At 41.6% G+C, this 25,592-nt stretch overlaps 1 protein-coding gene across 9 annotated transcripts in view; it reads left to right on the top strand.

Annotated features, from left to right (window-relative positions):
- Window positions 1-25,592, top strand: part of Tenm3 (teneurin transmembrane protein 3) — a 707,864-nt gene that overhangs the window by 468,461 nt on the left and 213,811 nt on the right. The gene's annotated exons all lie outside the window — the stretch shown is intronic.

The following is a 25,592-nucleotide window of genomic DNA, read 5'->3' on the forward strand; positions in this document are numbered from 1 at the left end:
TGAAACATTTGCTTTGTGTTCCTTTCCGATCAAAGGTGGGTGAAGTTACCATTCTAAGATGAAGTCTGTAATAGCATAAAACCCCCGTGGAAGAGTAGGAGTGTGTTTGGGTTTTCCAGCTCATCTTGTGGGGTTCCAGGACTCTTTCAGGGCTTAGCTGATACTGTCTTTGGATTAGGAATGTGGGCTGGGTGGGTTCTTGGAAGGACGGAAAGGCAAATGTTAGGTTTGTCAGCATCTGAGAGTCACAGAAGCGGTCTGCCATTGTCCCTGTCACGCTTCCAGGACTCAGCACTTTCCACCACGCAGCCGCCTTTTGAAGGATTTTCTCCACTTGCGAGATCCTTTCAGAAGTATTTTCTTTTAAAATATCATGCATTCTTCTTGAGAAGAATTAGTCTTTCAGATAATACAAAGACACACAGGATACTTGTAATCTGTCAAGTATGGCTACAAACATTAGGGTCTTACAGAGAGCCAGAATAAGGGTTCTGAAGAAGCTTGGCTTGTCTAATTATAAATCTGCCTTTTAATTTGGTTTGACTGCAGAGCAACACATCTAGGCAGAGGAAATGAGAGATCGTGGTTTCATTCAGGATTTGCAATTTGTATTTTCATGTGTAAGGGGAAATCAAAATGGAAATCCTTCTTTGGCATGGCATTAAGTATTGGAATCATACTTACATGTAAAAATAGTCTCCGATTTCAGAAAATTTCTATGTGGATCAAACACTTGCTGTTTTACACAGAGTAACTTTAAAAGATAGCCAAGATGACCAACCAATAAGGTCATATACAATAGCCCAGGTGACCATTAAGATGATTTGGGGATTTTTAAATTGTAAAATGTCAGCACAAACTGTTAATACGGGCTGCAGAATGGAAAGCTGTGCTTTCTAAAATAGCGTATGTGGCCATACGTATGCATGAGTGTATGCAAATGATTTATAAATTTAAATGCAGAACTTAGAAATTCAGGCATGCTTTGATTTCACAAACTAGCAGCAGCTGCACCTTTGGATCCCGGCGTTGGGATGTAATCCACAAAGTAATGGGATGTGTTGGTGTTTCTCCTCTTCTGTTTACCCTAGCTGAGCCCTGGGGCTCACGCCCCAGACTTGCTCCTTTTCCCTCCTTCGCCCTCTTTCTCTTACACAGCTGTGACTTCCATCTCAGCTGATAGCCGTGCTCTGTCTCTGCTCTCCGGCGGCAGCTTCCACAGATGTTCATTTCAACATCTGGCAGACCCATCCTTGATTTTGTTCTGTGAAACCTTATTCTGACTTTGTTAGCCTCTGACGCTTGCTTAAAGTGTTTCGGGTTTCCTGAATTTTCATCACTCAAGGCAAGTTATTAATATCTCTGACTCTGGGGATATGTGACAATCGTCTGTCGGTATGAATCTGTCCTTCCTTAACGTGAACTATTTGAGGTTGGGATAAAAGCTATCTATCCTGGTAACCTCGGAGTTCGCGGGGTGCCTGCTGCGGAGCAGTTCTGAGCAAGTGTTTGTTGAATGAAAAGGTGTCCTGAGGGGAGATGAGGAAAGGAAGATGTTCCTGGCACTGCCTATTGGAGGGGCTAAGCGGTGCTTCAGGGAGGGAGGCAATAGGAAGACGATTTAAGTTGTCTCTTTGAGAAGGAGAAAAGATGACAAGCGCACCTGTTACACAGTGCTCTCAGTCAGCCTGACATGAGTTTTTAGTTTTATACGTAATGTTCAGTTCCTACTCACAACCCTCTTCCATAACAATGTAAATCAGAGGCACAGGATGACACCATACACCATATCCATATACACACACACACACACACACACACACACACACCAATAAATACATGCTCAGTTAAGTGAATTCCATTAAGCAATGTCTTTTAAGCTCTCATGGTTAAAATAGTCTAAGTTAAATTATAATACATCTATAAAATATTTGGATCATTGAGAGCCTAATAATAATGCATAGGTAAAATTTTAAAACATAAATTCGTTTGAATGAGACTGAGCCAAGTTATTATTGGTTATGATTTTGTGTGAGCGAGCCCCTGCTCATTATAAAGAGCAATGAATGCTGGTAAGCGTGCAGCTGTATTTTAAAGGCCGTATATTCTGCTGTGTTTAAAGTTAGATGGTATGTGACATTTGGAATAGACAAGGCTGTTATCAGCTTGGGCTTCGGCAGCTATTCCTCCAGCGTTAGCCTTTATCTCCACCCCCATCACTTAAAAATTAGCAGCAAACACTAGTGAGACCCTGTCTCAAAGAAAAGCTTCAGGGAAGGGAACAGGAGGATAGAACAGAAAACGGGGCCGAGGGTGTACCACTTCATAAACTGAAATTTTAAATAGAATCAAATAACACATTAACCGTGACTCCCGATTTGCTTTCTGGTGACAGGTGACATGTAGGTTTCCAGTGATGGCTCAAAGGGCACATGAGACTCGGTCCCCATATCCTAGGATCTCTGTCTGGTTATGTGGTGCTTAAACGTTGTATTCTGCGTCGGTTGGCGCTTCATCAAATTCAGTTCTGCTGTACTCTTTGGAAACTTGAAGACTGTTCTGAGAGCCACCAAGCTAATTAAAGGATTAGTAAATGAGACTCATGTGAAAAAAAAAAACTCAAGAACAACTGAATTATTTAGTAGAGAGGGAAGAAAGCCAAAGGGACATATAGAAATCGTTTTGAAGATGTAATGGAAGATGGCCATCCGGTCTTAGTTGGCCAATGTTGGGAAAGAAAATGGTGGACGAAAGTCTACGATGATGAATTTAGGTTATAATTAGAGATTAAAGACCATGTGAATTGATTTAATACAGGACCCATTAACAGATGTACTACAGACATTTTCACAGGTATATTGTATTTAAATGATCTAAAATATCTTTGTTCACCTACGTTAAATTTTAACTGAATTGAGGGATCAAGTAAAAAAAAAATAATGTTAAAATGTATCTGTAGTTTTTCTAAAGATTTTTGAGCTTGCCAGGACAAGAGCCAACATTTCAGGACACGTGTGCACCTGAAACAGTCAACACAAACAGCTCTAGCAAGGGCAGTCTTGTGATGAGTGTGCTCCAATTGCCTTTAGATACTTCCCTTTTTCTCTGTTCTGGGAATTGAACTCAGAGCCTTGTACATGCAAGGTGTCTGCTCTACCACTGAGTTCTAGCACCAGGCATGCTTTTATAACCTTAATAAATCGTTAGAAAATTGAAACACAGGAGCAAGAATTTTGACCCTCCAAATAACTGAGGTTGATTTTTAACACTCACAGCCCCATTCCTTTGTTCAGTTGCACATAGATGGAAGCATGTATGCTAAGAGTTAAATCCTTCACTGATTGAGGTTTGAAAACACGCTTGCTGGTAGACAGACAAGAATTGGCTAGGCCCACCACAGCTTGGTAGCCTGACTCAGAATCTAGAAACCTCCAAAGAAAATGGAGATTTCGAGTCCATCTGCTTTGTGATTTAGCTTATTTCTAAGCCTCTCATTTTAAAGCCCATTCGCTTCTGGTGCCAACTTTCCTCAAAGCAGAAGAGCCCTGAACTCAATGCTTGCTCTTCGCCAAATGAAACATTTTATGTCTGCTTCCTTACCAGATAGCCTCTGCAAGCTAATACGCCTTAATTCACTTAGGAAGGTGTCTCAGGTTTTTTTTTTCCCCTCATAAAAACCATCTGTATCCTTTTCTCTGTGCCCAGTCTCGGACACTAATGTATGTATAAATGTTACCTGACTAACAAGAAATTCACCTGGGAAGATCAATGGCTTTTAGGTAAGAAGTTGCTGGTTTTCTTTCTCTTGGTTTAGGAAATTAAGAAAGGTGTTTTTGTTTTGTTTTGTTTGTTTTGGTATACATGATGATATACATTATGTGTATATATGTCATCATCTCTCATTTGATTGAATTTTTCTACCTGCTTAAAGCCCTTAGTTGCTATATGAAATACGTGTTTGTGCTGTTCTTCTAACATGCGAAAACATTTGCTCATTTTAAGTATTTTAACATTTGGCAGCAGTAACTAACTCTTTTGGTTCCACCGGAACACCAAGTTGCTAAAGTCGGGTTTTATAGTGTCCTTGAACCATTAGCGTGACAGCATCACCCTTCCAGCTTGTGTCTCTCAGAGTTACTGGGTTTTACCTTCTCTTCATGGTGCGGGACCTCCAACCAGCACACTGAATCCTCGGCCTCACCGCTTCATTAATCATGTAGGCAAGAACAATGACATCTCATTTGCATATGGGCTTGTTCGGCTTTCAGAGGGCGGGGCCCTGTATACCAGTCATTAAATTGCATATGTCTCTAGGAAAGATTACATATGAGTCAGAAATTCGGGACGGACATCGTCTCCCAGGTGGCTGACCTACTTCAGAGGTAGCATCTCTCGAATGTGGAGGTATCGGTGGTGCCTGTCATTAACACACAGTGAGAGGATGTGAGATCCAAGAGGCTCGGGATTGATTCTAGGACAATGGTTCTCAACCTTCTTACTGCGGCAGCCCATTAATACAGTTCCTGGCGTGTGGTGACCCCTCAACCATAAAATTATTTTTGTTGCTTCTTCGTAACTATAATTTTGCTACTGTTATGAATCATACTGTAAGTATCTGTCTTTTCTGGTGCTCTCAGGTGACCCCGTGAAAGGGTCATTTGACCCTCCCCGCAGGTTCGCCACCCACAGGTTGAGAACCCCTGCCCTGGGGGTGGACAGAGATGAAAGTTTAGAAAGCAATGCCTGAACTAAAAAAGACAGGAATTTCAAAAATCTCAATAATTTGAGTGATTAAACAGAATGTCAACTTCACTGATTCTTAACATCTGAAAACTCAATACAATGGTCAAATTTCACATTTCTACACTCTTTCAGAGTAGTTATTTTTCAAACTATTTTTGAGAACTCTTAAGTCTTGCTATATTACATGATGTTTACATACATAGACATATACAAGTGTTTGTGTGTGTTCAACTTGGGTGACTTTTCTTACATGTTAAAGTGGGAACATCAGGGTGGGGGAAATGAAGCTAACATTTTTTTCATGCCTGGCATGAACAAGTCAGTCTGTCATGTCCTCAAGCAGCTCTCTTTCCCTTTTATTTCTTTTGTGTGTGTGTGTGTTTTGATATGTACATGGTATGTAATTTACTGTTCTAGCCCTGAGGGTGTGGTATCTTGTGTGTGTGTGTGTGTGTGTGTGTGTTTTGACAGGTACATGGTATGTAATTTACTGTCCTAACCCTGAGGGTGTAATATCATGTGTATGTGTCTGTGAGGTTGTGTGTATGTTTTGACAGGTACATGATATATAATTTACTGTCCTAGCCTTGAGGGTCTAGTATCATGTGTATGTGTGTGTGAGGTTGTGTTTGTATGTTTTGACATGTACATGGTATGTAATTTACTGTCCTAGCCCTGAGGGTGTAGTATTATGTGTATGTGTGTGTGTGAGGTTGTGTGTTGTCATGTACATTGTATGTAATTGAATGTTCCTAGCCCTGAGGATGCAGTATCGTTAGCTCTAAAGACTTTGTGACACAGAAAGGTTAAATAACTCGCCCGGGGTCATGGGTTTATTAAGTGGTATTCAAAAACAATTCAGTTGAAAAGTCATAGAAGATAATCAAAAGAATTATGAAACAAAATCTACTCCATCATAGTATGCGTACTCAGACTGGGCAGTGTTTCATTTGCCTTCTTTGCAGCTTTCGTTTTGAGTTTCCTCTTCTCTCCTTTTCCTTTGAAGCTTCCTTTTCTCTCTTGTGTGATTTATCTTCCTCCTCCTCCTCCTCCTCCTCCTCCTCCTCCTCCTCCTCCTCCTCTTCCTCCTCCTCTTTCTCCTCCTTTCACTTTTTGAAACCCTCAGCAGTGAGCATCGTGGAAGCTTGTGGAAAGAGGACTGGGGGGTGGTGGAGCTATCATGGTCTTGCTAATTTTTATGCCTTAAGCATACAATGCAGTAATAACCCTGGTCTTCCAAAATAAAAATCAGTGAACATGAAGACTTCCTTAGCCCATGCTAATGGCCCTGTGAGTGCACATTGAAGATGTATGATAAATAGAAAGCCAGGCATAATTAACATAATAATCAATTTAGTGGAATTAGCTTATGACTAATCAGGCAAGTTTGATTCTGGATCATTCTCTACTGTCCAGTTCAACTCTTTTTTTATCATTATATTAGATATAAGTATAACTCTATGTTGGAAGAACTGACAACTCACCATAATGGTTAAAAAATAAAAACTTGGGGCTAGAGAGGGCTCAGTGGGTAAGAGCACTTACTGCTGTTACGGAGGACCAACATTTGACTCTCAGAGCCAATGTGGCTGCTCTTGGCCCTCTGTAAATAAAGTTCCAGGGGATTGAATGCCGTACTCTGGCCTCCATGGGTACCAGGCACACATGTGGTGCACAGACATACTTGCAGGCAAACACCCATACTCGTGAGTAAAATAATAATTTTTAAAAAATACTCAAGAAATGCTATTTTATTCTTGCTGCTCTGTTGATCGCTGAGCTATTTCAGTCTAGCTAAAAATAGTGTACTTCTATGGTGAACATTGTGTTGGTAGAATTCTGGGAAGCATAGTAGTCATGGATGCTTTAAATGATTAACTAGCTTGGTATATTTAAAGAAAATTCTTACCTGAATTCGGGTCCCTAAACATGGATTTGGGTCTTAGATACATTTGAAACCACAAGATTTGGAACACAGTATTTGTTCTATTTATAGTAGGTGTTCAGTAAGTGAGCCCTGGATTAGCATACTAACGTGTGCTAGGTGAGCACGCGAGTGATAGTGTTCTTAACAAATGCACGTTTCCTAGCTATGAAAACACAAAAGTCAGAAACCATAAGCTACCAAGAAATGAGCAATTACCATGTCAGGATGAAAAAGCGCAACAGTCCACTCATTATCTTGGATAATTTATAAGATCTAAGTTTGCAATTTTATAGACATTGAATTATTCAATTTTCCAGTTACCGATCCAGAGTTTCTATCATTATATTTATAATATATATTATATAATTTAAAGTGTGTGTGTGTGTGTGTGTGTATGTGTGAAATTTACAAACAAAAAAGAGTTATGGTCCTGGTGCTTATGCAGAATGTATTAGAAGCACGTGCGCGTGCACGCGCGAGCACACACACACCGGATTAGCATCTCTCTGTCCAGATGTAAGAGCTTGAGTCTCTTGTCCTTGGCCCATTAAGAGCCGCTGAGGTTTCGCTCCTACTTCACTGCCCTTTTCATAGGAATGCAAGACTCTGGCTGGAAGGCACAGCAGCCTCCCTTCTTCCCAGCCAAGCAAGGATTCCCATTGTTGGAGGCAGCGGGCATGAACGCTGCGTTTTACAGCACAAAGCCTCCAATAACATTTACTTCGGTTCGCTGAGAATGAAATGCAGGCCGGCGCTGCTCAGTCGTGGTTGCTTAAGCACCAGCTTCCCTTGGCTTTTTGCCACTTGGTGCATTTCAAAGAGACAAGTTCTTTAAGGAGAAAGTGTTTTCTTGTAACTTGCAGTGGAGTAAACAGACCATTCGGGCATAGTTTATTGCTTTACCAACTCAGCTCTGCAAACTAGTCCAAAATTGAATACAACAAAGTAATTAGTGAAATCTTTTGGTCCTTAGAATTCATAAGCACAAATGGAACTATTTATAAACTAAAAGTGTTCCTTTCTAAAGGGTCCCCAAAACCTTTTTATATTTAGAGTGGTAACTTAAAAATTGTAAATTTTTTTTTTACCAAAGGTGAATGCCCTCCCTTTAAATACTTTCTTCAGATATGCTTATGATAGACGTTGTTGGGTTAATATGGAGAATCAGAGCATTATACTTTAACCTAACCTTGAAGTGACAGAGACCAATGCCTCTCAGATCAACCGCTGTGCAAAATGCTTTTGTGGGAAATGACTTTGAATTTCTGCTGCTCCTCCTTCTACCTCCAGTGTGCTGGGTCACAGGTGTGTGCAGCCATGCCTGGCCTATGAGGTCCAGGGCTTCTAGCGTACTAGGCAAGCACTCTGCATAGTGAGACAGATCCCCAGCCGCCCCATGGGAAACAGAAGGGAAAGTCATGACAGTGACCTGACCCCACGGGGCTAGTTTAAATGCACATACACATTGCATTAGTTCATCTCCTCTGAGTCCTCATGGTTAGTCTAGAAGTGCAATCAGCATTGCAGATTTATTTATTTTAAGTAGCTTGCTTTCTCTATCATACACGTAACATGTCTTCAGAATGAGTTGCCCAACATGAGTTGCCCAACATGGCTCCAAGACATCATTTCTTTTCTGCAGTCCTCTGTCCTAGACTCTTGTGGCTTTATTCTCTATGAGAGCCTGAATTTCTAAAGTCATCTAACATATTGAATGAAATGACTCCTCAGATCAGGCAGGAGACTAAGAAGTCACGGGGCATATTGTCAAACCCGTACAAAGATCTAAGGTATTTATTACTGGGATTTTAGTTATTGCTTATATGCCAATTTAAATCACTTAATGTTTGTAAGCTAAACACTGAACATCACTTTTATCCATAAATTAATTATAATGTATTTGATTTCCTGAAATTGACTCTTTTTCACAATTTGTTGACAGAACTAGTGCTCAGCTCATAATATTTTCTAGCCCTTCTTTAAACGGAGGGACTAGTGTCTTATTTAAGGTAACAAATGAGCCATCATTCACAAAGAAACCTAAACAGGACCTTGTTAATCTGTGTTAATAGCCTTCCCTATTGATGAGTTGTGCCCCTGCTCTGTCTAATCCTTGCATTCTCTCTATCCAGTGATGCTCAGAGAGAAGCCGGGCGGGGGGGGGGGGGCGCACTCAATGGTAGGAGCTGGAGTTCACAGCCTCTGCACACCATAGACAGTATTCAGCACCCTGCAGCACACAGTGAGGGCTCAGTTCTCTTCCCCGTGACTGCCTTCTCTTCCCACTCACCCTCCAACCACTGTACTGTCATCCATGGGTTGAAAAGTCATTATTCCTGCTGAACTGGTAGTCCCTTGGTTAGGTTTAGATGTGGAGAGGCGTGGCCTGCATCCCAAACACTTTTTGCCTCTGTGCCTACATCATCCAAACCTGTTTACACTTCCTTCTCTCTGTACGAATGTGTTGCTGGTAAGATTCATGATCTGCCCATTGCTGAGCTGCAATCCTCATTCACTTTGGCCTTGATCTGACTGTCTCAGTTTCTTCAGAGCATGGAGAAAGAGAACTGGAGAGAGGCTGGGAGCGCTCTGCCTGGTGCCTTCTCGGGCTTTTATCTGCGGCTGCAATCTGATTTCCCTTTCATGTATTACAGAAGGGCTTAATGGCATCCGAGGTAATCTTGAGTTTCTGGGTTACTTTTCAGTAGTTTGCCCTCGATGGAGTGTAGAGGAGGGAAGAATGGGGATGACCCTAGCCTGTCAGTACATGCCGGTAGCAAAACCGCTTCAGAAACCAAGTGAAGCGCTCCTAATGAATTGCGCTTCTGGATCTCTGACTCTGCACGGCGTCTCCATCAGGGCTTTTCAGCTGGACTCTAGCTGTAATTGCTCCGGGGATGAGATGCTCAACATGCGGCATGGAAGCTAAGTACTTAGAGTGTTTTCGTGGCCAAGCATACCCGGCATGGCGGGAGCATCAGGCGTCATGAAATTCACACTCATCTTCATGGTCCTCACCCGTTTCTGACGGGCTGCTGATATGCCAGCAGGCACTCTAGATGAAGGTGATAAAAATGGCAAAGCTAAAAGATGCTGTGTCTTAAAAGACACCGTACATCGGTCGAGTAAGAGGGAGGGTGTTGCGGTTGTAAATGCATAAACACCCTCCAGCCATTCCTCAGTAAAGACAGTTGGTTTTAATCTCCTCCTTGCAAGGAAAACACCAAGGGATCCCCATTTTAATCCTATTAGAATACAGTACAAAGTGGCCCACATTAAAGTAATTCTCCTGATGTAAACAGTAATTCTGCGATTTTGGTAGCCTCAGCTACCAGACCCCTGGCTCTGCTTTGCCATTAGATATAAATCAACCTTATGCCTCTTCCCCTGATGCCTAGAAGCCTAATGTCTCCTTATTCGAGATATTATAATTCTAAAGAGGGTAAAATTGATGGTTTCGCTGGAGGAAAAGGATCATATCCAAAATTCTAATGTAAAGGAATAACGAAAGTACCCACGCTGGCCCACCCTGATGGTTATATAAGGCATAATCAATGAGGCGTGGAATTTAATAGAATCTCCTTGGCATCACCATTCTCAAGGTGTTAGCTGTGACGGCTGCATCTCCAACTTCAGTTAGATTATTTTGGGGGCAGTCCCTGCTTTCGTTTTCCTATTCAATGTTTTTGTTTTCTTTTGTTTGAGGAAATCAAGCTCTTTGTGTCTGTCCATCAAGATGGCTTTGTGAGCTTACAAGCTTACGTGAGCTTGTCTTAAAAGCAGTTTCTGTATTAATACATATTTATACACACTAGTTATTAATTCTGGAAACAATGGAGTACACTGGAGAGACTTATTTAAATTAGTGAGAAATGTTATAGTGCAGAGATTTTTTCCCAAACCCCCTGAAGAAATCATTGTCCTGGTTTCCATGGAAATGAACTCCTTGGTTTTGGGTCCTTAGGTGAAGTTGTTGGGATTTTGTTTTGTTTCGTTTCTTAATTTCAGTGAAATTGTAACCACTCATCAAAAATTCCTTTGTTCTGTTTAAAATTCAGATTTTCTTCTCCTGAACTTATTTAGTTACCTTCCTGAGATTACTATAGCAAAGCCAGAAAACAGCTCCTGGGTAGCCAGAATTTAAAGAAAAATGTACAGCTTGTATAAGTTACCATACATAAACTTTAAGATTTTTTTGTATCCTAATATTCAAAACTTGTGACTTCTTTCCCAATTTTTTCCACTCCAGAGTGGGTTTTATTTCATTCAGAATTATTTTGTAGCATACATCTTTATTAAAACATTTAACTTGAAAAATGGAGAGGAAAGAATCTCTGCATTCTGTTGAGTATCTACACACACACACACACACACACACACACACACAAACACACTCAGGACGGAGCAGCTCTCAGTGCCGACGGTGTTAAGTTCAAGAAGTAAGTTACTTAAACTAAAATGTCTAAAGCAGTTTAATGTAAAACATTCACATATATTCATACCCATACTTCATTCATTATAAAACAAAATGAATAAGCTAACAACTGGAAAAACAATGTAATGGAAATTGGAATAACAATACTACCATAACACATTCTTTCTCAGGTTTCTTCATTAACGTTAAGTTGAGACTGTGTTCTGCTCTGCAGGGCTTGACCCATTTCATATTCTAAAACTTGGGTTACTCTCTGGAGTTGACGTCCACCTTTCTGATTCACGCAGATGGACAGACTCCCCAATTTTGCCATCAGAGAGAGCTGTGGAGCCTATGTATCTTAGTACGTAAGGAAGAGAGGTTTTCCAGGGAGCCAAGCCCGGTGCCTTTGGTTCTTCCCTACTCGCGATTCGTGGATGGTCGTGCCTGCTTAGACCTACAAAAAAAGGCATTATCTCGGGAGCAGCAGGGATAAAGCTGGTGACCACATCTGCATCACGCTGCTCATTCCCTACCCGTGAGCTGGCATAGGGAATCTGGCAGCAGCTCTCATGGTACTACAAGAGAACAGTCAGCAGGACACCATAAATGAACAAATCCCACTTGGCTGAGAAAGGGAGGGATAAAGAAAATTCTAGCCAACACTAACATTGCAGCAGAAACAGACGTGGGCAAAGACGTGCCTGGTGGGGTGACGGCCACTTTCGGTTTAAAATCCGAGAGCTGATGTGTGATCATGCTTTAAAAGTAGTGTAGATGAAGCCACGTTCCCCTTTCTCATCGATAGGCAAAGAACTGGTCCTATCCAAGAAGAGCATGGTCTGGTCTGTGGGACACTTTCCAAATATTTGCAATCTCTAGGTTCTGACGTCACCACCTACTGACAGAGCAGAACTGGAGGGCAAGTTTAAGGGATGGGAGGATTTAGCAGCTGAAGGAGCAGAGCACAACTTGGGTGGACATGTTTACACGATGACTTCTCACACAACTATATAAACTTCTTAGTTTAAAAAATGCTTTTTAGCAGGGCGGCGGTGGCGCACGCCTTTAATCCCAGCACTCGGGAGGCAGAGGCAGGGGGATCTCTGGGAGTTCGAGGCCAGCCTGGTCTACAAGAGCTAGTTCCGGGACAGGACAGACACCAAAGCTACAGAGAAACCCTGTCTCGAAAAACCAAAAAAAAAAAAAAATGCTTTTTAATTTTTATTTGCAACTCTAAACTTATTAACATGGCCCATAAGTTTATTGATTCAAATTTCAAAATTACAAAGTTTCATAGTATAAATAATAGCTAAGTAAAAGTGAATCACTCCTCTGTTCACTTTCAAATATGCATTGACACAACAGCATGACTCTGGCATGATGATTCATGGAACAATTGCAAAGCGAACCGATTTTGACTCTGACTGTGCTTTTACAGAAAAAATTTTCAAAAATTAACAAAAAGTAGAATACTAAACTATAGGAGTATGGAAGGTTTCGTTTGCCTTTATCTATAATTTTGTTTTTCTACAGTTCTATATTTCTGAGTTTCTGTGTAACATTTTGACGATGGAATCATAAGCATTTTAGTGAGAAGATTTGCTTGTGTGGATAGACCATGACTATATATTTAATTCTCTCAATATATCTTAAGACAATAATTACATAATAAAAGTATTAAGTACCACCTGGACACGAGAAGGGGATTCATATTGTTTAATAATATTCTATAGTGATTCTAAAAGAACGGTTAGTGCTGGGACTCAGACTCAGTGCCTTGAATATAGTAGACAAGCCTTCCACCACAAAGCCACACCTGTTGCTCAAGAGTACATTTTGAAAGGACATGTATGACTTATACATGTACATAACAGCATTGCTTATACACCAAGTATTCGCATATTCACACTGACGTTAAGTAATCTATGCTCTATTACAAAGTGAATGAATAAGGATTTTTACCAAACTCAGTATAAAGATTGTTTTCATCCCTCTCCTGCCCCAAAATACTTGTGTGAAGATGGCCTCATGCTACAAGAAGCGTTAAGCCTACTTATTATTTTAAATGAACTAAGTCTTAATTCTGAGCCTCCATGCCACCATGTGAGCATCGTTAATTCATGTTTATTATCAAGTCTCCAATCCCAGATGAGGAGTAGGATTATAAAATTATCACAATATGTTACATGCTAAAGACCAAATCATGCCCTCCAAAAAATTCAAATTTGGAATCCATTGGCCCCACCATAATATTTTTTTTAATTAAATTTTTTTTTTACTAAAAATTTCCGCCTCCTCCCCGCCAACATAATATTTGAAGAAGGAACCTTTGGGAGATGGTGACGTTGACGTGAAATCTTGAGCATGGGGCCCTTGTGATGGGTGAAGGTGACCTCATAAGAGGGTGGCAGACCTCCGTGCCATGCGAGGACCGAGTGAGAAGGTAGCTCTTGACCACTGAGGCAGAAGGCCCTTCTCAGGAACCGCAGCTGCTGGCTGGCACTTTAGATCCTGGGTTTCCAGTCTCACATGCTGTCAGAACAAATGTCTCTCTTTTAAGTCACACAGTCTCTGTAGTGTAGGGTCTTACTTTTTCCCCAGAAATCCTGGGTGAACAGTGCAATGAGAACCCGAGTATTTACTACTCATGCCTAAGAGAAAAAAATTCATAAATCTGTACCAACTGCGGTGGCCTCGAGCCCATGTTAATTCAAGAAATTTCTGGACTGTGTTTGTTCCTCTCAGTCTTTTTTTTTTCCTTTCTCAGAAAAAGTGTGGTTGTCCCTCGTGCTGCCAGGCATGGGGAGGCCGAGAGTGGAAGTGGGTTGTCCTCTCCAGGCCACCTGTCTCGACACCCCAGAGTCATCTGCACCGGTTCACTACTTTGCCAGCAGGGGAGGGCACCACCTTGTCACTCTGGAACCCTCTTTTCCTTGGTATATCCTGCTTGGTGAGAGAAGCTTGGAGCCTGAATCCTCAGCACACCACAGCTTGGTCAACTGATACTGTCTCCCCATCCTGCACTGCTAGTCAAAGCCTGCGGGCTGGATGCGGAGAAGGTCTAAGCATTGAAAATGTGAACACCGGCAATCCTTCTGGTTGTGAGCATTTTGAAATAGCACCCTGTCCGTACAGCTAGCTCAGAATCTAGGATTCGGAAAGAGCCGGTGAAATTTTTACTTTTGACTTGATGTAATCCCATAATATTTTTAAATAATCTTCCTTTGAAAGGAAAAAAAAGTCACTTGAATATATTTTCTGTCAGTTGATCTTTATAACAATACTCATGATGTGCAGTGACTGTGATCTGGATTTTAACAAAGGCAGAAATGAAGTCACTCGCAAATTATAATTATCTCTTGATCTGAGACAAGGAATTAAAAAAAAAATGGGAGTCAAGCATGTAATGAGTACCTTTAGTGTGAGAGGCATATGCTAAGCAGGGAGGAAAAACTGCTTGAAATGACTTAATAAGGACTACTGTCTCTTTAAGCCCTAGCTGAGTGAGACACATTTCCACTGTCATAGGTTTTAAAATTGATTTCTCATTTGAGATGAGTTGTGCCCACCCCACCCCCACTCCCAGAGGTGTCTCCTTTCAGAGCTGTGTGATTTCATATTTTCACCACTATCGAGTCCTCCCCCACCCTGTTTCTGCTCTGGCCCATCCCGCACACCGAGCGACTGCACTCAGACTTCGCTTGATCAGACCGTTTCCCATTCAAATGGGCGAGACCTCCACCTCCATCCCTTGAGTGGGTGGCTCAGAAAGATTTCCTAAAAGAACCTTAGCTTCTGAATTTCAGTGTTACTCTGAACCATGGAGACGGGTTAGCTACTTGATGAGGCAGCTTGTAGGTCAGCTCACTTAACTGTCCCCTCTCACGGCTCTCCTGAGTGCCTCCCATTGGCTCTCACAGAAGACCGTCCAGTCTCTCTCTAACGTGATAGCTTCACAACAAACATCAAACACACACCTTTACATTTTTATTCTCATTTTCATGCCGGATCCCCCCCACCCCCCCCCCCGAGTTCATTTCTGGCTGCATTTGCTCCAACATCGCTGAGACCGCCCCATTTGTAGCCTACAGTAAATATTTAGTACGTATTTGCTCCATGAGCTAAGAAATTGCCAAAGTGCCCTAACATTACCACGTGTCTTTGGTTCCTGGTCTGTGTTTTATTAAAGAAGGCATGGGCACATGTCCGCCATCTGCTCGGTGATCTGACGAACTTCTGCGATGATCGAACATCTGTTTTTTCTCTGCTTTTAGCTCCACAGAAATGTCAAATATTTCTATTCCAGGGTAATTTTTAAATATGCAAGTTTGTCCCCTCTGCCTGGCTCTCGGTTTGTTTTTGAAGCTCACATCATCACAGCGTTCGGTTGTAAGGACCGTGACTGAGTATGTGTAGCCGAACTTATCTGCTGAATTGGAAACATTTCCCGTTTGGTTTGCGTTTTTAGCCGCCAATGTGTGGGAAGGTCCGGCTTTCATTGGTCTTCGTAGATAGCTAGGACATCACTAAAATGAGGCAGCACTGCTCGATGAACACGCTCAGTTACGTCATCACATTCCATGCCGCATGGCGTAGAAAGTACTGCTCTAATGGAATAAGAGGGGATCAGGAAAGATGTTCCTGGTGAGAGATGATGGTTTCTGTTTCCCGCTAGGTTTTGATGATGTTCCACTGTCCAGATGTTTTTCTAGCCTCTGAGATAATAAGCATCCCCAAAGAAAAGCTGATAAAATAAGAAATCAGTTAATTGTCTAGAGTATTCGGGGTGTCTGTGAAGATTTTGAAACCCCAAATGAAGTTGTGTATAAATTTTAGGCCACATTTTAGCCCTGTCTAAACTATTCCTGTAGTTGAAGTTGCTATTTCAAGTCCTCTTAGTTATGATAGGGCAATGGAATTCTGTTAGTTGTTCAACGTTTGAATCTTTTAAAGACAAATAAAGAAAGTTGAATGCTTACATATAGAAAGCTGCAGTGAGCTTGATTTGCTGTGTTCCTTTGAAACCCATGCCCTCCGTACCAGGTATCAGCAACCGGTGTGTTTCCAAACCGACTCAGATCTCAGACCCTGTGTTTTTCCTATCTTTTCACTCATCCACATTACTCTCCATTAGATAAGTCACCAGGAAAAATACGTTTCTGGCCCACATACATAAGCGAATTAGTCATCTAGATTACCCCGTTTTAGAGAAAAGTCTCGTTGAGATGTTGTGGGAGGGGGTGGGAGACGCGTGAGATTTCTACATCTGTTAAGTAAGCTTCAGCATGTAGGATGGTATGCCTTCTCCTTTTTCCACTTCAGCCCAGCTGTTGAAGTAACCTTGAAGAGGCCTTCAATTACTGCAGATTTCAACAGGGTGCTGCGGATTTGGTTACCCAGCTCCAGCACTCTGATCAAAGGGACTCATTTACTTTTATAAACTATTGTTAGTAAAAGCATTCCTCCTTTGGGTGTTTTGCTCCTGCAGTGATCTCTAAAAGGCTTCTGAGAATAACCTCCACCACTGATCACGTGGTACTTGGGAGGGCCCTACGATGTCGCCGGTCTCCATGCCTTTGGCCTTAGTTCAGGTTCGCTTTCATCATTTACGCTGTCGAACTGGAGACGCATGTTTGTACACTTGTTTCGCGCCCGTGCCAAAAACAAATATAGAAAGATGGGCAGACACCCATTTGAAACTCGGTTTGGTAATGCGGCCTGAAGAGCATTTGCCATGAGTCGTACATCCCAGTGAAAGCTTAATTCACTTTGAGGTCTCCCTTATTGTTGCTGGATTCTTGACTGTTTCCGAAGCCATGGAATGAAGCCCTAACCTGGCAGGCTCTCAGCCCTGAGAACCAGCACAGCTAAACCAGCATGCAGACCTTCCTTCCTCGGGGATACCCAAAGAGAATAAACTATCACGTATTGATTAGTTTCAGGTCAGTCATAGTCTCAAGCTATTGTACTAGCGTTCTGCTCACAGTCTCTTCTTCCGAACCATAATGTAGCATGTTAAATGGGCAAACTGCACAGCTCTCTCGCCAGCTCTCCAGCTTGGCTACCCAGGGGTGCTCTGCCTTCATGTGCAGTCTCCCTGCTGCCACTCAGTGTTTAAAACCATTGCATCTGTGTGGTACCTGCCACCGTGTCTACAACGTTTACAAGCTCCAAGTAGAAAGCTGCTTTCCCAGATAGGAAATGGGGGTGGGGAGAAGAAGGCAGGACTTCGGTCACACAGCATAGCCCAGAACCCACCAGGCTAGCACTGAACTCACAGATGCCCTCCTGCCTCAGCCTCCAAACTTGTTAGGACTGTAGGCATGTACTGCTACACGCAGCCTCAGAGAATAGATGTGGTTTATTTGAAACATCTTCACTGGAGGTTCAGGGTACACAGTTTACCTGAGCTGTGGGCCTTATAGAATTTCAGGGTTTTTTTTTTTTTCAGAATTAAATTTATCTGCAAAAATAAGATGCTCTTATTTATTTTCATGTGTTATGAAGGCCATGTTCTTTTTCGGTGTGATGTAAGTTTTTTTTTTATTCCCCTGTTTATGTAGCAAAGAAATGAAACTTACGTTACTCCATACCATAAGGATATGTGTATGTGTGTGGGGGGGGATCAATCACTGAAACAAAAGCAAAATGCTTCTTTCTGTATTCAAAGCTTAACAGTTATATACTATACAAACTATTATACACTATACAAAGCTATACAGTCAAACACTCACCTGTAATCGTGTTTATAGACCCTTTTATTAGAAAGACATAAAATGCATTAAGATATGGTTATAGGAACCCTTTTTGGGGGGTTGGAGTTTGAGACATGGCTTCTCTGTGTGGCCCTGGCTGTGCAAGAACTCACTTTGTAGACCAGGCTAGCCTTGAACTCAGAGATCCACCTGCCTCTGTCTCCTGAGTGCTGGGATTAAAGGTGGGTGCCACAACCACCAGGCAGGAATCTTGTCTTTAATCTTGAATTAAATAAATGAAATGTCTGTCAATAGAAGAGATACGGGGAATTCATGCAGAGTAATAGTATATAATAAGAATATCTCAGAAAACATGTCATATAAAAAGCCCAGGTATAAAGGACACATGTTGTATGTTTCCCATGGCATGAATACATAAATCCACAAAATAGATAAAATACTGAAAACCTTCAGGAAGGGCCTGCCCTGGTGTGAGAAGAGGAATATGCAAGAGGACTCTTTTCCAGTAAAGGGACTGTTTAGTGTCTTCTTTTGGATAGTCGTCAGGCACTCACAGTTCTGAAACTTGCCTAACGAATCCCATACAGTCTAGGCATTGTGTTCCAGTTATTTTTGCATCAATAAAAATAAGTAAGAAAAACTGTGAGCATATACAGTGAAGTTCTGAGATCAACGGGAAGAAAAAGCTACCTTAAAAGGCAGTGTTTCAAATTTTCAGAAGGTGGGATGCTCAGATTATATCCTAATCTTGATGGCGAAAGACTGACAACGCTGGAGAGAGCCTTCTACAAGAATAAAGGACAATTCAAAAGAAGAGTTTTACAACCAAAAGGAGTAGTGAGGAGAAGTGAAGAGGGCAGGCAGGGTGGCTGTGTCGCTGTGGAGACAAGCCACCTGATGTTGTGATTCTGAGTAAATAAACGTGGCAGCTGCTGGTCACGAGGTCAGCCAGGTAGCTGGAGTCTAGAGGTCTGTGTCTTCCTCGACAGCCTTCTCAGAAGGGGTGAGATTCGAAGGACAGACCAAATTTTGCTCAAGTGTAAGTAGAGCTCTTAGTTACCCTATTGTTGCTGTGAGAAAGTTGTCTTGACTGGGGAAAGCTCCCACTTCCGGGTTACTGACCATCAGGGCAGGGAAGTCACAATGGCGGGGCCGGCTCTTAAGGGAGCTGGCTGCATGGCGCCCACAATCAGGAAACAGTAGAATGCGTACGTAACGATGTCCAGTTCCCTTTTTTTATTTGTGCAGTACAGAATCCTCTGCCCAGGGGATGAGCTTTCCCACAATTAAGATTGGTCTTCCTATGGCAATTAATGTAATCAAACTAATCCCCCACAGGCGTGTGCAGAGGCCGAACTGCATGTAATTCTAGATTCTGTCAGGTCGACAGTGAACTCTAAACTACCTGGATCATTGTTTATACACAGTGAAGTCAAATGGATTATTAAACTTTGCTTTCTTCTCTTTCCATTTTAATTTGGCTATGGGAAGTTCTGCAGTTGTATCTGTGGCTCCCAGGCATGTCTTTTGGGCAGTGGGATGCCATTTCCATGGCAAGGCAAGGGATGATGATGCCCGCTCTAGGACAGTGATACTAGAGACAAAGATGCTCTGGCCCAATAAAAGAGCTATTTCTTAGGGCAAAATTGACCAGTCAAGACTAGTGATTGATTACATTCGGTCTGCCAAGGGTTATGGAGCAGGACAAATCAAAGAGTGCTCTAGTTTTCTACCTTCCGTGGTATCGATTGGGAGGAGATGTGCACTCCATTAGACAACCACCAGAATTCAAGGGATTCAGAAAGACAGCAAAGAAGGTTACACATTGAGTCCCAAGTTTTTATCTTTCCCGTCATTTTTATTTCTGTGACTGTGAGCTGTTAAGACTTAGGTTATTCCGTTTCACGAAAAGACCAGTCATCCAGGAAGGGGCCGAGCTGGGGTTCAGACTCATGGCAGTGGTGACTTTGAGTGACTCAGAAACTGTGAAAGGCTGGAGAATAAATGATGCTTTCGGCCGTACTGGTCATAATGTGTGTGCTCATTGCCAGTCACACTGTGGGATTGCCATGAGGCATAATCACACGTCAGTGGGAGAACTGACTGGCAGGGCACACGCGATAATCACGAATGGCAAGGTTCATTTGGGGAGGATGAGTCTTCAGCGCAAAAATACAGAATCACTCCTTTTTCATACACACAGCTCCAAACATGACGAAGTGATAGTACCTATGGGAAACCATGTTGTGTGATGTAGGACGGTCTTCTGTTTTGTGTTGATTTCCTTAGTTAAATAAAGAAACTGCCTTGGCCCTTTGATCGGACAGGAAATTAGATAGGCGGAGTAGACAGAACAGAATGCTGGGAGAAAGAAGGCAGTGAAGCAGTCACCATGATTCTCCAACCCCAGATGGATGTAGGCTAAGATCTTTCCTGGTAAGCCACCACCTCGTGGTGCTACACAGATTACTAAATATGGGTTAAAGCAAGATGTGAGAATTAGCCAATAAGAGGCTGAAACTAATGGGCCAGGCAGTATTTAAAAGAATACAGTTTCCATGTAATTATGTCGGGTAAAGCTAGCCGTGTGGAACTGGGTGGGAACGCAGCCCGCTGCTCATCACTACAGTTGTGGCCATTGCTTTCTATACTATGATAGAAATAGAAAGATACAGCCCAGCGGTGGTGGTGCACACCTTCAATTTCAACACTTGGAAGGCAGAGGCAGACAGGTCTCTGTGAGTTCGAGGCCAGCCTGGTCTACAAGAGCTAGTTCCAGGACACGCTCCAAAGCTACAGAGAAACCCTGTCTTGAAAAAAAGAAAACAAAAAAACAAAAAAAAAGAAAGAAAAAAAGAAAAAGAAAGAAATAGAAAGAAACAAAAAGCTGATGAAAATTTTACTGCCTGGGGTTCCATTTTCCCTACTAATACGTTTTGAAAATGCTTCAGACAATGCAAACTATTGAAAAGTAATTATATATTTAAAAAATTACAATGACTATTTAAGGGATGTATATCTCTTCTGGTGTGTGTAACTAACACATAAGACTGGGAATTTTGAAACAATGCAGCATAATTATAAATGGCTGTGAAACAAAAAGGCCATTCTGGAACCCAGCAATTAGGGGTGATAAGACTCCTTTCAAAAGGGCTCCGGATGGAGTGAGTGACAGGTTTCCACACAATAGTGTGTTTCATCAACAGCCCCAAACCAAAGACGAGGCTTCGAATGAGAACGCTGTTGTGAGCAAGTTGCTTGTCTGTCATGTTGGACTTTTCAGCCATACAAAATAACCATCAATCTAGAGGAACATATTTAAATGCTAGGGTTGGCTGTACTGTATTTTATTTAGTCCACTGCGCATCTTGCTGGTGTAGCTTCACCTCTGCATGGGTCTAAATGAGAGTAGTGCCTTCAAACACGACATACCCGCATATGGTTCCGTGATAGAGCTGCCCTCCATGACATAGTCGATGTTAAGAAACCTACGCACTGGCCGCGCGATGGTGGCGCACGCCTTTAATCCCAGCACTCGGGAGGCAGAGGCAGGCGGATCTCTGTGAGTTCGAGACCAGCCTGGTCTACAGAGCTAGTTTCAGGACAGGCTCCAAAGCCACAGAGAAACCCTGTCTCGAAAAATCAAAAAAAAAAAAAAAAAAAAAGAAACCTACGCACTTGCAGATGGCTGTTCCTCTTGTTAGTGGCTCCTGACTTCCTGAATTGCAGCCAACTGAAACGCTAGTCAGTTCTACCTAGAATTAGGTAGGAAAAAAAAATCAGAGCGATTCAGGTTAAGAAAGTTCTTTAATTGGCTTTGAAGAGCAGCGGAGCTGCTGCTCTTGATTTCATAATGAATCTTATGTCATCCTCATCTTTTATGCCACGGCAGGGCTCAGTGCTTGAGCATGCATGGGCAGCCCATTTATGGCAGTTCTGCAGTCGTTCCTATCCTAGGCAGTCCTAGATGCTTGTGTTATTGACATAGCCAAGGTTCCACAGTCTTCCTCTATGCTATCTTGAGTATAGGTACCTATTCAAGTTAGCAGCTGTTGGATTCAGAATTTTGTGTATTGTTTTAGGAATTTGGTGGTAGAGGGAGAGGGGAGAATGAAAAGTGTCCAATAAGTTAATAATACCTGACGCTGAAGAGATGGCTTAGTAGTCAGGAGTACTTGCTGCTCTTATAAAGATGTGGATTCGGTTCCCAGCACCCACACCGAGCGACTCACAACTGCCTGATAACTCCAGTTCCAGGGTGCCTGGTGCCCTCTCCTGGCTTCTGTGGGCACTACAGGCACTACGATCTTGAAAAGAAAAGCATATGTAGTATCTGATGAGGGGACAGACTTGCAGTATGGGGAGGTGGAGTGAAGTGGGGGGAGCTTCCTGTCGTCCATCTCTGTTCCAGGCTGTGACTTTGGTAATTCCGTTTGTACCAAAAAGTAGCCTGACTGTCTTCTGTCCTGGTCATTTGTTTGCAGTTAGAGTTTTCATACTCCTTACAATGTTCAAACTCCCAAAACAGTTGTTAATACACATTTTCTACTATAGGGAAATGACACTCGAAGTCAAACCAAATCCATCTGGGTCTCAATGCATTGCTTATTTTTACCTATTTCAGCATCATTAGAGTGTATGGGTGTGATTTGTTTAAATAATCATAGCCTGTAGGAATGTAGCCAAGCACTTATATACAGGGACTTTCATGAAAAAATATTTTGAGGAGGCTGGAGAAATGGCTCAACAGTTAAGAGCACTGGCTGCTCTCACAGAGGACCCAGGTTCAATTCCCAGCACCCACATGGCATCTCAAAACTATTTGTCCTTCCAATTCTAGGGGACCTGGTGCCCTCTCCTGATTCTGAAGGCACCAAGCACACAAACAGTATACATACACACTGGCAAAACACTCATACACATTAAAAAAAAAAGAACCTTAAAAGACATATTAACATCTGTAATACATATTTATTAAATGTATTTTTCTTAAATTTCATTTTTAATCTTAGTGCGTACATGTATATGATGCATGTGCATTTGTGTGTGTATGTGTATGTGTGTGTGTGGGGGGGTGAATGCAGACGTGTGTGTGTGCCGGAACTTGGATACATGTGTGTAGCGATCAGAGGACACTTTGAGCATCCATCCTTGCCTTCTGCCATGTCTAAGACAGGCCTCGTGGTATTTGTGTGTAACAGGCCAGCTGGCCAGGAGCTTGTGCAGACTCTCCTGTCATCTGCTCCATCGCCAGGAGAACACCGACATCACAGATGTATGTACTACTATAGCCAGCTTCGGCATTCCTTCTCGGGATTCGAACTCATGTCCTCACGCAGGCATGGCAGGTGCTTTCCCTACCGAGCCATCTCTCTAGCTAGCTGTATTGAAAATAAATTACTGCAAACTGGTTTTCACAACTTCTTGTTTATCCCTCAACATAAACATTAAACAATCTTCTAATAGAAAAGTCAAATTCCTCATTCACGTTCTTAAAGGATCATCAAACTAGCATAGTGATAAAATTCTGTGTGGTTCGTCGTGGCTGTTTATTAAGAAGCAGGGGTGTAATAGAAAATGTTGAAAATCTAATATACTCATGTTTTAGGCTGGTTCTCTGCATTGAACAAATATTAAAAATATTGATGTCTTTAAAGCAGCACACCCGAAAACTTTAATATGTTTTCTCAAGGATTTGAAGATGGGTACTATGCTGGGGAAACACTTGGGAAACAATTGGGGAGGGGGTAGTTCTTAAGCTCTATAGCAAGTGAGTTTTGTATAATTTAGTATTAAAAAGGAAACTTATTTATAGTTCACTTCGAGTTATCCCCACATAGTCTGATGCTTTATTTATTAGCGAAAACACTTGAGATTCGCATCTCACACATCATTAAAATGATTCCACTTCCACAGAAATTCTTTTCACATTCGTTATTGTTTATTCCTGCTTAGTTTTTAGACAGAAAGTCAATTTTACTCAAGAATGAAAATAAATAGATTAACGGTAATGAAATGAGGAAAATGAAAATAAATCTTTCTTAAAGGGAACTTCACTAAAAATGTTTCCCTTTTTATTTCAATTGAAGAGAAACATTTTGGTTAAAAAAAGAATTCAGTGCTAAATATGATACCTTCTTCATTCGTAGCTTGAAATGCTAACTTACACTTTACCCAAAGCCCCATAATTTTTCACTAAAATGAACATCAAAATTCAATTTAGTTCTAGGAAGGTGGGAATTTATGTTCTTTATAGGTCTTGCTTTCAGTCATCCAAAGTGTCTGCTTATATCATTCGTCCTTTTAACACAGGGGCTCCTACTCCTATCAGAATTGCAATGTGCCATGGCTTTATTATTTATTATTTATTTATTCATTAATTTATTCTTTACTGCATTCCAGAAGGGGTACTCATTGGAAGGGCTTACTCCCCGACTCTTGCCATTTGCTATGCATTGCTTCATGCATTTATTTATCACCATCTCGACTAAATTGTATCTATGAAACTTCTCCTTTTTTTAGTTCCTTGCTTAGGAAATGAAGGAAGCATCTTTAAGTAATGATTTTTCCTGAGCCACTAGAAAAAGAATTATTTAAAGTCTTAAGACATTTCATTGAGCCCTTTATAGATACTTATGTGTTGTATGTTTAGTTGCGAACACACAAAAAATGTACTATTTTGGCTTTTTGGTGTGATTTCAGATGAGAAAAGCAGATCACCACTCAGCAAACCTAAAATTGATCACATTTTTGTAGCCTGTTACCCCCCAGACAACTTTCTTCCATATCTCCCCTCTGCAAGATTGACTAGTTAGAAGGTAAGATCCTTCACAAAATTTTTTTCAGAAAGAGCCTTTACATGGGACTGAAGTTGGTTTATTTGACTCAGGGAAATTTTCTCCTCGTGGCCATAAAGCTCCGTGTTTGTGCGTGTGTGTATGCATATGTGTGCAAGTGTGTGCATATGCGTATATGTGTATCACACACACAGATATAGATATAGATTCATAATGTTTAATACAAAGCATTCCTAGATTTGAATGTCTTTGCCCGGTTTCATTGCTATCCCTAACTTTTGCTAAACTTGAGGCTTACATGAGCTTTTAAACACTTTACTTATCACTAATTTTTGCTTCATAAAGGATAAGAGAAAGCTTTTGTCATGGCATGAGCTATTAAGATATTTTTGTTTAAAATTTAAATGGCCAACATACACATATTTCTTCTCACACATGCATGTATACTGGAAATTCAATTAAGATCAATGGTCTATTGGTGCCATCCTGTTATTTTCTTAGACATTAACTATTTGAGGAACGCCAGCTCAAGATTACAGAAATTCCTTATTCCCTAAAAGTACATGTGGCCCTATAATTCAATAAAGTTTTCAGTTGGAAAAGCAACCATTGGCGAACTTTTTCTTATAGGACCAGATCGTAACTATGGCAGGCTTTTTAGAGACTCTGGGCAGCAAGAATTCAGACTCTTTATTTTAACCCAAAAGGGGTCAATTCTTGAAGGACTGGACGCATCTCTGTTGCTACGAAAATGCAGCTGCACAAACAGGTAGCCGCAATACTAGTTTGCAGGCCTGTGGGTTGTTTTTTTTTAAGAGCTTAAATATTCCATGTGCTAGTAGCTCCAAGAAAAAGAACAAAAGCTCACTGTATATTTACAGTGCTTTGACTTACAGCCTCTAATTTACTTGTTTGAGTATACAGAGAAACGTGCTCATTTAGTTTAAATGTTCTCGAAAGCACTGCTTGGATACCATACTTCCATATTCTGG

The sequence above is a fragment of the Chionomys nivalis genome, chromosome 20, assembly GCF_950005125.1.
Source record: "Chionomys nivalis chromosome 20, mChiNiv1.1, whole genome shotgun sequence".
NCBI classification, from domain to species: Eukaryota; Metazoa; Chordata; class Mammalia; order Rodentia; family Cricetidae; genus Chionomys; species Chionomys nivalis.